This window comes from Equus caballus, chromosome 16 (genome assembly GCF_041296265.1).
Source record: "Equus caballus isolate H_3958 breed thoroughbred chromosome 16, TB-T2T, whole genome shotgun sequence".
NCBI classification, from domain to species: domain Eukaryota; kingdom Metazoa; phylum Chordata; class Mammalia; order Perissodactyla; family Equidae; genus Equus; species Equus caballus.
This window is the reverse complement of record NC_091699.1, coordinates 10,482,594-10,490,408: the sequence shown is the minus strand read 5'-3', so window position 1 is coordinate 10,490,408 and position 7,815 is coordinate 10,482,594.

Genomic DNA, 7,815 nt, shown 5'->3' with positions numbered 1-7,815 from the left:
TTTTATTTTATTTTATTTTATTTTATTTTTGAGGAAGATCAGCCCTGAGCTAACATCTGCCACCAATCCTCCTTTTTCTCAGGAGGACTGACTCTGAGCTAACATCCGTGCCCATCTTCCTCTGTTTTATGTGGGACATCTGCCACAGCATGGCTTCACTAGAGGTGCATAGGTCCACACCTGGGATCCAAACTGGTGAACTCTGGGCCACCAAAGCAGAACATGCAAACTTAACTACTGTGCCACTGGGCCAGCCCCTAATGCTGCCATTTTATCACTCCTTTTCCAGTTCTTCAGCGCTTTCCTTGTTTCTCATTCCATGTATTTCAGACAACAAATTTTCTGTGGTAGTTCTCTATGATGGTTTTCTTAGTTTTCTCTTTATTTGTCATTTGTGTCTCTGTTCCGATTATTAGTTTAGTGGTTTCCATGAGGTTTGTATAAAAAAATCTCATAGATGAGACAGTCCATTTTCTGATAGCCTCTTTGGGACTAAGTCTGTTCTCTCCCCTACCTCTTCCCCTTCTATGTTATTTTTGTCACAACTTATTCCATCTTGTGTTGTGGGTTTGTCGTTAAAACAATGAGATTATATTTATTTTGGTGTCTTCCTTCCCTTATCTTTAATGTTACAATTAAGTGTTTGCTAACCTTTTCTGATAAAGAGCTGCAATTTTCTGATTGTGTCGACCTATTTATCTCCTTGCTCAAGGCTTTGTAACCCCCTTCTTTTTTTTCAGGTATGAGGGCCTTCTTGAGCATTTCTTGTGTGGGGGTCTGCTGGTGATGAACTCCCTCAGCTTTTGTTTATCTGGGAATGTTTTTATTTCTCCATATCTGAAGGATATTTTTGCTGGATAGAGTATTCTTGGCTGAAATTTTTTCTCTTTCAGAATTTTGGATATATCATTCCACTCTCTCCTAGCCTGTAAGGTTTCTGCTGAAAAATCTGCTGAAATTCACATTGGGGTTCCTTTGTAATTTATTGTCTACTGCCTTGCTGCTCTTAATATTTTTTCTTTGTCATTGACTTTTGCCAGCTTTACTACTATATGCCTTGGAGAAGGTCTTTTTACATTGATATAGTCAGGAGATCTATTGGCTTCACTCGTATTTCCAGCTCCTTCCCCAGGTTTTGGAAGTTCTCAGCTATTATTTCTTTGAACAAGCTTTCTGTTCCATTCTCCTCTTCTCCCTCTCAAATACCGAGAATCCTTATGTTGCATTTCCTAGTTGAGTCAGATATTTCTTGGAGAATTTCTTCATTTCTTTTTACTCTTAGTGTTCTCTCCTCCTCCATCTTAAGCATTTCTGTATTTCTGTCCTCCAGACTGATGTTTCACTCCTCCATTATATCAGGTCTGTTATTCAGGGAGTCCAGATTTTTCTTTGTCTCATCCATTGTGTCTTTCATCTCCAATAGTTCTGATTAGTTTTTCTTTATACTTTCAATCTCTTTGTGAATAAGTTCCTGATTTCATTGAACTATCGGCATTTTCTTGTAACTCATTAAGTATTTTTATGATAGCTTTTTGAATTCTGTCATATAGATAATAAATTTTTGTGCCTTCAGAATTGCTTTCTGCGTGCTTGCCATTTTCCTTCCGACCTGGAGATTTAGTTTTTCATGGTGTTTGTTGGCGTGGATTTTTCCCTCCGCATAGTGATAGTGTCTGGTTGCAGCTTCCTCCTGCCGCCAGTGGGTGGGGGGCAAGAGCTGTGTATTCTAAGCCTGCTGCAATCCATGGGTCACTCTTGGCTGCTGCTTTTCTTTCTGTGCTGTGCTCTGGCTGACCAGCTGGGCTGGAGCACCAGGTCGGGGGGGGGCGCTCTTTCTTTCACCTGCACAATCCCAGGTCTGTTCTCGCTCTCCTCTATCTGATCTCCTGGAGTGCCATCTTGATGAAGACCCCCTCATGATAGCTTAGTCACTTCTGAGTGGGGCTTCCCCACAGGCTTTGAGGGAACTTGGAGAGCACAGATGTTCCTACAGAGGGCTGCCCCTACCCTCTCTCCTCTGGGATGTCCCAGGGTCACTCCCATGTGGAAGGAAGAGGAGATTCCCTTTACCTCCTTTCCCTTCCTCTGGGGGATCCAGCATCTCCTTCTTCAGATGTATGGTTGTGTTGGTTTATCATACATCTTTTGTGTTGTGTGAATGTCTTCTGTTGGTATATGAATGTCCTTTTCATTGTATCTTAGGGGGGAGAATCTAAGGGGAGGTCTCAATCTGCCATGATGCTGAAGTCACCCTCCTTCTTTCCCTTTTTCACTTGCCAGGATATCCATTAACACTTCAAAAGGAGCTGTCAGTTTAAAGAAGTACCTGGTCATCATGAGCTCTTTGGGACACTTTCCATTTGGTCATACCTGCCACCATGCCCAGCAACTCTCCTCAGGGGGCCACCATCCTTCAGCACCTCAGGTCCTGGAGCCCTCCAACTGCATCCTCTTTCCTCACCTTGTGGCTCGCTGCTGGCAGGCAGGCTGGGAGGCTGGCCATGAGCAGGAAGGGGAGGTGGGAAATAGTGGGGAGGCCTGAAAACATTTTTATTTATTTTGTTAAAAAAGATAAATTTGTGGGGCTGGCCCCGTGGCCGAGTGGTTAAGTTCGCGCGCTCCGCAGAAGGCGGCCCAGTGTTTCGTTGGTTTGAATCCTGGGCGCGGACATGGCGCTGCTCGTCAGACCACGCTGGGGCGGCGTCCCACATGCCACAACTAGAAGAACCCACAACGAAGAATACACAACTATGTACCGGGGGGCTTTGGGAGAAAAAGGAAAAAATAAAATCTTTAAAAAAAATTAAAAAAAATAAAAAATAAAAGATAAATTTGTCCTATAGTACTAGGGGAAAGAAAAGGAAAGAAGACATGAGGCAAATTCTGAATCTAAAAAGTAAGTGACAGAAGTTGGAAATAAACCCTGAGGAGTTTTTTACATGGTCAAATTGGCTAAAAGTGAAATAAATTTAATCAAGTAAATAAGTTTAAATATCAAAAGTAAGCTGGTACAAAATTAGAATTTGACTTTCTCTCTTAAAAAGATAATTTTCTTTAACTTTTTGTCTGCTCTTGATAAAGAGATTATAAAGGTTTTCTTTATTTTTGAGTAAGCCCACCTGAAATACAGAAGATCTATGTTTTATTAAAATAATTTCCTGTGTTCAAAAATCTGAGATCTCTCTATTATGGTTGTTTTGGACTGTTTTAACTCTCTGACATCTTTTGTTGTCAGTTTGATTGAATAAACAACTGAGCACTGTTTCCTATTTAATCAAGTGTTTTAAAACTTTTTGATATTTTTGGTGAACTTCTCCCAAAATTTAAGTCTTTCTTTTGACTAAAACAACAAAAAAAGGAACTTTAAGAATTTCCAGTCAGCCCTGGGACTTCTCAAAGAATTTTTACTCCTTCTATGAAGAGAAAGATATTAAACTAATTAGGCTTATTTGGTATATTAAATTATGTAGGAAGCATTGTGAAATATATGATAAACTTTTCTTGGTTATACCTTACCTAGGTTATATTGTGTGGGTAAATATTATTAATATAACTTGGAAAAAATTATATAATATTGAAAAATTCTTATCTTTCCTGGTTGTCAATCATAATTCTAGTTATCTCAAAGTGTTGTATGTTACAGAAATAGCCAAGTGTCTTTGTCAATTGCCATTTTTGAGTGTTTTGTTATTTTCAGACAGTTGTTTTACTCTGATGTTTTTACAAATATGTTTCATCTTCAAAAAAATTCATGGAAAGCACCATGACAGTTACTTTAAATACAAGTTTCTGGTAAACTTTCAGATTATGAAATTGAGCTAGATAAGAAATTACAGAACTGCAATGGAGAAACTGATGGCCTCATGAAACTGCTAACAGAAGATCAAGAGTTGACATCCTGGGACTAAATAAACTAATAAGTATGATTATAATTTTTATTTCTTTTGTTTGAGACATTGCTGATTTTTGCTGTTTTGTTTTTCCAGATTTAAGGAAAGTTTTCTCTCTTTTATCTTAAGGAACTATGACTTATAGCAATTTGTAAGAAGAATTGAAACATTTAACCTTTTTCTCTCTACCTTTTCCCTCCAGAATTTGGAAACTCTTAGTGATAATATTATTTTCATGGCAATATGGTTATTAACATAATCTGTTATCCTTATAGCAGGACACATTTGGAAACATTGGTTATACTACCAAGGCTTTGAGTGGAATTTCATATTTGAGAAAAACAGTATAGACTCAGATATGACCAGACAACTTTTGAGGAACAAACATTGAACTTTATGGAATAAAGCTGCTTAAAAATATAGGCCTGGTACCTTGGTTAAAGGGTCCCCAGCAATCTTACCAGCTGAGTAAAGAAGGTCACTTCTCCCGCAGGTAAAAGGAACTCCAGAATATTTTGGGAAACCTAAAGAAAAGAGAGGAATTCACCCAAATCTGTAGGTATTGCAGGCAGAGTCTGATGAAAAGTCATTGGTCTGGCTTTCCTGGCCTTGAGAAGCCTTTAAATTTCAATCTGAGAGTGCTTATTAAAAGTTCCAGGAAAGCAGATTTAAAAGAGCCTATATGATCAGTCATCATTCTTGCTGTACTTATGTAAATAATTGGGCCAAGTGTATTGAAACTAGACTTATCTTGCAAACCAATGAGTCTTAATTTGACTATTTTTGGTAAAAATGAAGGTGATTTTAGAGAAAAAATATGTTTCAACAGAAACTGCAATACACGTTTCTGAATATTAGATTCTAGTTCTGTTAATTGTCTTTGAGGGTTTTTTTTAATACCTGTAAATTTGACTGGATCCTGAATTCTTCTACTTTCCTGAAATATCTGGATACAAATATCCAAACAAACATTTCCAATTTTTTCCATCATTTTTCATTTGGAATCATTGAAAACTAAAACCACCCTTATTCTTGAAGCCCTGCAAACTGAAGCTGGACAACTTGATATAAACTTTGCAGAGATCACCACTGTAACATGCCTGTTGCTATGTTAGCCACTCAGAAAGATACCTAAACACCCAATGACACCATCAAAGTCATTTCAAACTACAAAAGATGCTTTGACCCTGAATTCTAAAAATCTTTTTGACTGGCTGCCACATGGGCTCAAAAACTGGTTTATAATTTGCTCCAATCATTAACCTTTTTTTTCTTTTTACTTTTCTAGAAATACTTCTTATTAAATACTTGGTTACTTACTTACACAAAATAGACCTAATTTTAGGAGCCCACCTGCATCACTGCCTTACTAAGAGACTGGTTCAAGGAGATGAAACAACTTACACCCTTTACTAGCAGATATCCCCAGAGATACCAGGTCCAGACTGATTTTCAGGGGTGTTTTCTTGGATTCCCCAAAGGATTAAATCTATTTTTTCAGGAACTGTTAAAATTTGGGTTGCTTATACTTCTTCTCCTTCTGGTCAGACAATTGATTATAAAGTGTGCCTTTAGACATTGTTCCCAAACTGTTAGACAAGGTACAAATATTCTAATAATACAAAATGCAGACCTAAAGCCAGGAATGAGGAAATATTTCCAAGTCAATACTAAATAGTCTCATTCCTCTAACCCAGATCTATGCCCCATTTCAGCAGGAAGTAGCTAGATTGGTCATTGCCCTGAGTCCCTCAAGATTGAGGAATGAACATAAAATAGGGGGGAATTCATGCCAGCCCTGATATCAATTCCTGTACATTAAAGCCAGCAAATATGGGGTTAAAACCAAAAGCACCCATCCCCTTTGCCTGCTTCTCCAAATTACGTTTACTTGTAAATATTTGTTTCTTTAACCTTTGTATCCCTGAAGTTTATTATAGGGAAAATGATATCCAGAGAATAACAAGAAGCTGAAGCTTCCCAGACCCTAATTCCTCAGCTTCCTGGCACCAGAATCCACCATCCACCAATGGAGGCAGACAACTAAGAACATCCACCTCTGGATCCCCTTATCTTGCCCTCCCCTTTCTTGAAAGCAGCCTCACAGGGCCGAACAAAGACTGGTGGGAAGGCACCAACCAGCAAGGCCGTGTACTCCCCTCCCCCACCTAAAACCTCAAATAAAACCCCCTATCTTTTTTCCTCTAAGGAGCTGGATTTGAGTTTTAGGTCCCATCTCCTCATCTCGCTTCCTTTTGATAAAACCCATTCCTTGCCGTAAGCCTGGCATTCCAGTTCTTCCTTGGCCCATCTTGCGTGGCAGGTAAAATAACCTGAGTTCATGTCCCGTGATATTATTATTGAAAGATTTGGTTTTTGTAAACAACACTTTCATAACCAGTATTGAGGGTGGGTTGGAGGGGGAGTTGTGTGAGGTGGCTTCTCTTACACTGAGTTCTCCAGAAGCAGATAAGAAGAAAAGAGGGACTGGTAGAGCAGAAAAGTAAGAAAAGTAATTTGCTTTGTCCATGTTAAAAGCTAAAAGGAGGCTCTCCCCCAAGATCAGGAATAGGCCAAGGATGTCTGCTTTCACCACTTCTATTTGTACTGGAGTTTCTAATAGCGCAGTTAGACCAGAAAATGAAATAAAAATTATCCAGATTGCAAAGGAAGAAGGAAAACAATATCTATTTGCAGATGAAATGATCTTGTATGTAGAAAATCCTGAGGAATTCACACACACACACTCACACACACACTCACACACACACACTAAAGCTAATAAGCAAGTTCAGCAAGATTGCAGGATATAAGATCAGTATACAAAAACACTTCTATTTCTATACGCTCTCAATGAACAATCCAAAAATGAAGAAAACAATTCCATTTATAATGGCATCAAAAGGAATAGAACACATACAAATAATTTTAACACCAAGAAGTACCAGATTTGTACCCTGAAAACTACAAAACAGTGTTGCCTAGGAAGGGGGATGAAAATTGACAGGAAAATAGCTGGTTTGTGGCTATGTGAAATATACATTTATCAATGCTCACCCAACTGTACACTTAACATTTAAGCAATTTGTTATATAAAATTATACCTCAGTAAAAGTTTAAAATATTTTGGGGGGGTTAACTTCAAAATATTTATTTCTCACTCAGGCAAATGTGGGTGGGTGGGACTTAGCATTCCTGGCTACCAGAGGCTTCAGCATGCTTTAAATGCACCATCTGGCACACATGGCTTCCTCAGTCAACTCAGCAGGGCAAGAGTGGGCCTCGGAGACTAGAGAACCTAACCCCATCTTTTCCCTGCCTCAGTGACTCTCACTTCCATTCACATTCCACATGTTGTCACACAGCCCTACCCAAGTGCAAGGGATGAGAAGTGCTGTCTTAGGCTCTGAGTAGAAGGACAGAGGAAACTGCTATCTAAGCACTATGAATGTTGCACACAATTGGTGAACAACTCATCAACCCCTTATTGTTTTCTGACAAGATTCATACAATAAAAATAGATTGATAATAACTGAGAAATTTCTGATGCTGAAATATCACATAGACACAAAATCAATTTTTTGAACAGATGTGTTGTGATAAAAGCATTTATGTGTCTACTGTACAATAACTATATTCCATGGATCTTCCACCTTAAGAACATGTTTCTTGGGTGCTAAAATTGTCACTCAGCAATGCTGGCATGTATATACTTTGAAGGCAAATTGTTTTTGCTGCTCTTCACGTGCCCTTACTTTTTTCATTTCACTGTGCACTAGGCTAAAATTTGGAAACCACTGGTGAGGAATGGAACTCCATCAGAAAGGGAGGAGGTAGATTAAAGGATGTTCACATATAGGCCAGCAGGAGGCACCCACTGGAGGATTGGTTGGACCCAGGACCCAGGAGCTACCAGGAGGAGTCA